The 8,188-nt window shown below is 49.6% G+C and overlaps 1 protein-coding gene across 1 annotated transcript in view; it reads left to right on the top strand.

Annotated features, from left to right (window-relative positions):
- The window catches only part of LOC126000887 (reticulophagy regulator 2-like), a 545,054-nt gene that overhangs the window by 206,208 nt on the left and 330,658 nt on the right, over positions 1–8,188 (top strand). The gene's annotated exons all lie outside the window — the stretch shown is intronic.

The following is an 8,188-nucleotide window of genomic DNA, read 5'->3' as shown; positions in this document are numbered from 1 at the left end:
CAAGATCTGAAAGGATTGAGTGTGCATGAGAGAAGCTGCCGTGAAAGTACTACCGTGTGTGTGTGTGTATGTGTGTGTGTGTGTGTGTGTGTGTGTGTGTGTGTGTGTGTGTGTGTGTGTGTGTGTGTGTGTAGGTTATTTGTCTCATCACATTAGGTCTATGCCCACATATACATAGTGTCTTAAGAGGGTTCCTTTGACATCTTTTCTCATGCATCTGCGATGAGTTGGGCATAAACTAGCAATCCCATCTTAAATGTTTACTTCAGAGGTTCCTTCCCCCCAAAAGGATTCTGGAACTTCTGGCAGACACTCAAATCTCAGTTTAGCACTCCCAGCAATTTTTTTGTGCTGGGCAACCTCATCTTCAGCTGCCCTGCTAGCTCCCATGACCCAGGGAACCCAAGTATCAGCTTTGAGGACCAACCAAGCCCATCAGGTGAAAGTGCTGAATTAAATATGAAACAGGGTGAAAATGATAAATTTTGTAACAAAAATTTGTAGCAACTGGTTTGGTGTTAAGTGAACTCTGAAAAGAAGATGTCAGGGATTATTCCTAGTTCAGTCCTCAGAAATCACTCCTGACAGGGCTCAGGGAACCACATGGGATGGCAGGGATTGAACTTGCATCAGTTGCATGGAAGGCAAGCGGCTTACCTATTGTGCTATCATTCTGGCCTAGAGCCCTGTTTCTTTATCTGTGCATGGAAATTGCATCCTGTTTCTATGGTCTATGGGTCACAGTCATACCCCAAGGTTATTACATCTCAGCCCTAGAGACAGGAATATTTTGTTCTAGTTTGGGTTTTTATGGGGGGGGGGGTCCACACCCGGTGGTGCTCAGGATTTATTCCTGACTCTGCACTTAGAGATCACTCCTGTTTGGATTCAGAGGACTTTGAGGTATGCCAGGGATTGAACTAGGGTTGGCTGCAAGCCAGGGAAACACCTTAACTTCTGTTCTATCTCTCTGGCCTCAGGGCTGGAATTTGCTTGAACTTTGCTGGATGTTTCTTCATATGATGGAACTACTGCCCATGGCCATTCACTGGACTGATGGCTGGGCTAGGCAGTCTGAGAGGCAACCTCTCATAAATTGAGCAGCCCAGAGCCTCTCTATAGTCTCCTCTCTGTATGGCCAGTGGGGATCCCAGCACGGAAACTTATGTGGTCACACTTCTTAGATGAGGTTGGCTTTTTTGCCAAATGCAAAGGCAGAAGCAGCAACTAACGTCAGCCTTGGAGCTTAAACATATATATATATATATATATATATATATATATATATAGCTGTCATTCTCTATGGTCAGCACACCAGACAAAAGTCAAGGAGAAGGGCTGGAGTGATAGCACTTGCATTGCATGCAGCAGAATCAGGCTTGATCTCCTAACACCTCATGAGCATTGCTAGGAATGATTCCTGAGCACAGAGCTAGGAGTGACTCCATGCACTTTTGGGTGTGGAAACCCCAAATACTCAGGGAGATGGGACAGAGATTCTCTTACATAGGGGAGGCAAAGAATTGGCAGCAGGCAGGGCTGGTGAATGGCTCCAGAAAGAGAACCACTGAAGGCCACCACCACCACAAACTGAGCATCACTGGGTGCGCCCTCTACGCCAAGAGAATTAGCAGCCATTGTAATTTCTTCCATAACCTCAGAGAACTATGGGTAATATTTTTAATTTTTTTTTTTTTTTTTTTTTTTTTTTTTTTTTTTTTGGTTTTTGGGCCACACTCGGCGATGCTCAGGGGTTACTCCTGGCTGTCTGCTCAGAAATAGCTCCTGGCAGGCACGGGGGGGACCATATGGGACATCGGGATTCGAACCAATCACCTTTGGTCCTGGATCGGCTGTTTGCAAGGCAAATGCCACTGTGCTATCTCTCCGGGCCCTGTGGGTAATATTTTAGATATGAAAAGCATTTAACGCATTTGACACATGGTTATTTGTATGTGTCAGGCTGGGAGACAGCTCAATGAGATTCAATTCTTTTTCTTTTTTTTTTTTTCTTGATTTTTGGGTCACACGCGGCAGTGCTCAGGGGTTACTCCTGGCTCCACGCTCAGAAATCACTCCTGGCAGGCTCGTGGGACCATATGGGATGCCAGGATTTGAACCACTGACCTTCTGCATGAAAGGCAAACACCCTAACTCCATGCTATCTCTCCGGCCTCGAGATTCAATTCTTGATACTGCATGGTCCCACAAGCACCTCTGGGAATGACCCCATACACTATGCTGCAGTAGTCTCCAAACATCAAAGGACATCAGAACACCTGATGGTGCTCTGTGCTCAAGGTCACTGCTGGTGGCACTCAGGGGACCATATGGGATGCTGGGAGCAAACCCAGGTCAGCTGCTTGCTTGCCAGGTAAACATTCTACTCTTAATACTATAGCTCCAGCTCCCAACACCAATGGTACACACTCCTAAAAGCCAGAGAAATAGTCCAGGGGTTAAGGTGCTTACCTTGCAGGCAGTTGACTTGGGTCTAATTCCTGGTACTGCATATGGTCCCCTGAGAATTCCTGGTCATCACAGGAGTGACCCCTGAACACAGCCTGATGTGGCTCCCTCACCAAGTTCTCAAAAACAAAAATTATTGTAGGTCAAATAGAACTCTTTAGGAGCAGGAGAGATAGCATGGAGGTAAGGCATTTTGCCTTGCATGCAGAAGGATGGTGGTTCGAATCCCGGCATCCTATATGGTCCCCTGAGCCTGCCGGGAGCTATTTCTGAGCGTAGAGCCAGGAGTAACCTCTAAGCACTGCCGGGTGTGACCCCCCAAAAATAGAATTCTTTAATGGCATGAGTTTCTTGTGGAGTCAGAGGAAGTATGGATTGGGGGGTTGAAATCATATCATAGATTTCTGTCCCTATTTTTCTTCCATCTTTTTCCCTAACTACCCTCCACCCTGACAGCCTTCTGTTTGTTTTTGCCTTTCTTCCCCATCTGTATCTTTTCCTGCGGGCAGCCCTATGTCCGCATTCTTGGAACCAGGGAGCCAGGGACCCAGAACATACATCAGCATGCTCTGTTGGATTCTTCGGGAGACTGGGTCACATGCCTTTCCCTGACCAGTAACGAAGTCCAGACAGATGGCATGCCATGGCAGGGAGAGGCACCCCCAGATCCCAGGGAATGCAGGTGCAGGAGAAGAGTGTTTTAAATGAAGCAGAAGGAAGATGGGCATATTCTGGACAGAACAGACTTTATGGCTTCAACCCATATCTCTCAGCTCCCAGAGAGGAGAGAAATAATTGTTTTTGTTGTTTCTAGTCAGCAACCTGAAAAAAAGAGAAAGAAATATGTTCCCAGATTTTTTTTTACAGGCGTTTGTAAAATAACACCAAGGACATTTTTTAGCTATTTACTAACGAGAAAGTGCTGAAGGAAACATTAATGTTCAAGGCCTACCTCTAGCAAGTCGGTCATACTCACATATTGATGACTTCGTTTTTGCTTTTTGGGGCCACACCTGGCAGTGTTCAGGGATTGATCCTGGCTCCACAACCAGGAATTATTTCTGGTGGGGCTTGGGGGACCTTATGAGGTGCTGGGGATTGAACCCTGGTCAGTTGCATGCAAGGCAAACTCCTCTACTGCACTATTGCTCTGGCCCACAGCTACTGATAATTTTATTATCATGCTTTTATTTAGTTAGTTCTTTTAAAACATACCCCATAGTGCTCTGGGCTTACTCCTAGTTCTATCTTCAGAGATCACTCTTGCTTGGGGGACCATTTGGGATGCTGGGGATCAAACATAGGTTACCCGAGTACAAGGCAAATGCCTTCCCCACTATGCTATCACTCTGGCCCACTCTCTTGGTGATTTTAAGTAGTGAATTATACTTAACTTTCACTTGAAGATCTTGCCACTTCCTGCATTCTATATTATACTTCAAAACCCCCATTCACATCAGATAAGAGTAGTACATATTTACATACTTTAAAGAGCATGGGAAACTTTGAGTCGTTTATTAAGACCTTATCTGTAGGCCCTCACCTGGGTCAGTCCTGAGGCTCCTAATGGGGCCCCAGAGGGAGATTTGTGTACTGTAAGGGAAGAGGGAGGTGACCTGAATCTGGAAGGAAGGGGCATCTTAGATTTTTTTTGGGGGGGGGGGGGCCACACCCGGCGTTGCTCAGGGGTTACTCCTGGCTGTCTGCTCAGAAATAGCTCCTGGCAGGCATGGGGGACCATATGGGACACCGGGATTTGAACCAACCACCTTTGGTCCTGGATCGGCTGCTTGCAAGGGAAATGCCGCTGTGCTATCTCTCTGGGCCCGACATCTTAGATTTTCTTTTCTTTTTTTTTTTTTTTTTTTAGTTTTTGGGTCACACCCGGCGGCACGGGGGACCATATGGGACACCGGGATTCGTACCAACCACCTTTGGCCCTGGATCGGCTGTTTGCAAGGCAAACGCCACTGTGCCATCTCTCCGGGCCCGACATCTTAGATTTTCATTCTGCCTCTTCCTAGCTTTCTGGGGTCCGATGCCTGGGTTTTGGGGGAAATGTCATGCAGAATATGAACACAGAAAATTTTTTTTTTTTGGGGTCACACCCAGTGGTGCTCAGGAATTATTGCTGGCTCTGTGCTAAGAAATCTCTCCTGGCAGGCTCGTGGGACCTTATGAGATGCTGGAAATCGAACCCGGATCTATCCTGGTCAGCCATGTGCAAGGCAAATGCCCTACCGCTGTGCTATCTCTCCAGCCCCTGAAATTCTTAAGTCAGAGTGTCCTGGCTCACCTAAAAGTGTCATCATGTGGCTGGAGAGAGAACTCTGAGAACTCTGAGCATCTGCTTTGCATGGAGAGGCCTGGGTTTCATCCCCAGCACTACATGGTTCCCCAAGAACCCTAGAGCTAAGCACAGAGCAGGGGGATGTCCCACCGGATGTGGTCCAATCCTCCAACCCCTACTCAAAAGGTCATGTGAACTCCATGGAAGGAAAAGGAAACTCACAGAAGCTAGAGCTTATTCTCCACACAGCTGTCCCCAGAGCTCTGGGTGGGAGGACAATACATTTTTATTGCACTTCCGCAAGATACCACCAGAGGGTACACGCAGCCCAGCTTCCTATTAACCAAGGGCTGACAGGATGTGCCTGGCATGTGGGCTGCAGGGAGCCTTGGGCAGAAGCGGGTAGGATGAAAGAAACATGGAGACCCATGGTTAACTTGGGTCGCAGCTGCTAGAATTCCAGACTCTGGGCCTTTGGGCTGGCCCAACTTTTGGATCATGCCCTGGGGGATAGTATTAACCCCCAAGAAGATTAACTGGACTAGACAATGGAAGAATTCAATGCAAAGGCCTAGTTTACTAGTCACTGATGTTCTGGGCCTCAGTTTCTGTCCTGGGAAATATGACAAATGCAATGCAGTCTGGAAACATCAGTCACACAGCAATGACAAGTCTTCTATGCCAAGTTTGCCTGCAGGAGGGCTGAGGATGCCCCCTCCCCAGACCTCCTGTCACCATACCCTTGGCACTCACTTGTGGCTCTGCCCTCTTGTGCTGGATGCACAACCCTGAAGGGCTGCAACCTCCTCTCCAGCTGCTCAGCCTCAGGCACCAGCTGAACCATCAGGGCCCCTCTGTTCCTCCACCCCCATGCTGGCAGAATGGCAGGGAACCATGTGGAACTGGTGGAACTGGGGGGGGGGGGGAAGGAACACACAGTTGCCCCAGATGTGTGCGTGACCACATCAGGAACAGTGGGACGTGGGCAGATGGGGTGGGGGAGGGCAGCTGCAAGGCCTGACATCAGCCTGCAGCATCCGCTTCAGAGACCACCCCTTTCTCTTTACTCACTGTGTCCTGAATTGGGACCAAGGCCACTGAGTCCCTTTACCTGATATAGGGGTACTATGGCCTGTGGTCAGGACAATACAACTGACTCCTGGTCAGTCTGCGTTCCTTCTGCTTGTCTTTGCCTACAGACTTTTTATGGAGAGCATTCTATCTGAGCTTTAGCTGGGCTGAGCTAGGTCAGTACAGTGAGATTCCATGTGTGTACCCAGGACTGCCTGTCCACCCTCCCTTCCCTGCACCCACCTTCAGGCCTTTACAGCTGGATCTATTCTCCAAACTCCCTTTCATCCCTGAGCTCCCCCATCACCCATGGCCCCTGTAATTGTGGTCTTGGTGCTGGCTGCTGCGGGGGCTGGTGCTGGGCTGAGGGCCAGAGGCTGGAGCAGGGTCAGGGTGGGGCCTATCCCCTATCCCCTCCCTTATAGAGGCTGGCTTCTGGGAGGGGTCCAGTTGGACTGGGGCTCCTGAGCACTCTCTGAGGGCCCAGGCTTAGGCCTCCATAAATCCCTGGGAGTGAATGCCCCAGATTTGGGTATCCCTAGATACTTTGGCCTGCCAGCCAGAAGCATGAGAGAGAGAGAGAGAGAGAGAGAGAGAGAGAGAGAGAGAGAGAGAGAGAGAGAGAGAGAGAGAGAGAGAGAGAGAGAGAACAAGATTTGGGAAATCTTTTTCCTCCTGAGGCTCTCCCTTCTTTAGCACCTCTGTTTCATAAAAGGGAGGCGAGGAGGAAAGAAAATGAGCCTCTCAAACCTCCCCTTGGCAATTTCCACAGAGGGTCTTTACCAACCTCCTGCTACACAGGCTTGGAGATGCAAGTCCCGGAAAAGTTGCACCAAGAGTGGGAAATGCTACTGGAAGTGCGGGACTGTACAGGGAGCAAAGCTGCAGCCTGGATTAAGAAACTGCTGTTTCTTGGGGTCCCTGTGGGCTGGTATCTCAGCTTCAGTTTTCCCCTAGCAGCTAGGGAAAGCTGCTTCTCCAGGACTGGCTTACCCCTTTAACTCCTGCTACTGCTTTTCTCTGTCTGAGCATCTTGCCCAGCATTTCCCCACCTCCGACCCTGCAGTCTGCTCTGGGAGCAGTTCAGGGGGCTGCTGGGGTCACACCAGGCTCTGGCTGACTCGCAGCAGACTGCTTCCCGCCTCCGGCTGTTTTGCTGCGGTTGGCCAGACTGCTCCCCCCAACTCCTGGCCCAACCCCCACCTCACCCCCAGCAGCCTCAAGCCCTTAATTCCTGACAGCTGCAGCAGTGGCTGCCGGCAGAGATGGGGGGAAAAATGGGGATTCTGTCATCAGCCTGCCCCCACCACCTGACAGTCTGGGGACAAGGAAGCCCCCACCCTTCCCCCAGGGATGGGTAATTCCAGGAACACCCCCTTTTGGGCCCCTTTTTGTCTCCAAGCTCAGAGAACTCACTAGTTGTGTCCTGCAACCCCCAGGGGCTCTCTGCAAGGCGGAGGCAGTGAAAACTTGCAAGGGGGTGGGGCTGCAGTGGGGGACAGGTGCCCATTTCTGGGGGGATGCTAAGACAGTGGGGAGAGTTTTTAACAGGGAGCCCCTTCAAGACAAAACAGAATCTGGAGCCTCTGTCCCCAACTTTCCAACTTTCAGGGAGCCTGTAAAATCCCTTACTGGGGGTGAACAAACAGGGATATAAGGGACGCTGGTTTCAGGGAATTTACAGCAGAAAGAAGGCAGGTGACAGAGCCAGGACAAGACCACCGCTGGGGCAACTGGTTTCTGGGGTTTGGTGTGTGACCTTGAGAAAGTTATGACCCTCTCTGAGCTGTAGTCATTTTGTGTTTGGTTTTTGGGTCACACCCAGCAATGATCAGGGGTTATTCCTGTCTCTGTACTCAGGAATTACTCCTAGCATTGCTCAGGGTCCATCATATGGGATGCCAACAATCAAACCCGGGTCAACAGTGTGCAAAGCAAGCACCCTACCTGCTGTACTTGCTCTCATCTCTAAACTACAATGTATTTTTTTTCTAATGAAATAGAAAGGGAGAAAATAGGATGAACCCAAAGCAAACTGTTTTTAGTTTGTTTGTTTGTTTGTTTTGGTTTTTGGGTCACACCCGGCAGCGCTCAGGGGTTACTCCTGGCTCTATGCTACTGGCATGCTCGGGGACCATATGGGATGCCGGGGATTCGAACTACTGTCCTTTTGCATGCAAGGCAAATGCCCTACCCCATGCTATCTCCCCAACTCTCAAAGCATACTTGTAAGATTGAAAAGCTTCTAATGCTCCTTTACAGGATATGCCACCACTGGGGGTCCAACACCTAGACACCTATGTGCCCCACCTCAATGAGGTGAGCCTCACCAATTCCACCTGCAAAAGGGGTGAAGGG

Source organism: Suncus etruscus, chromosome 2 (genome assembly GCF_024139225.1).
Source record: "Suncus etruscus isolate mSunEtr1 chromosome 2, mSunEtr1.pri.cur, whole genome shotgun sequence".
NCBI classification, from domain to species: Eukaryota; Metazoa; Chordata; class Mammalia; order Eulipotyphla; family Soricidae; genus Suncus; species Suncus etruscus.
The sequence above is the reverse complement of the archived record's forward strand: the minus strand, read 5'-3'. Positions and strand labels throughout refer to the sequence as shown.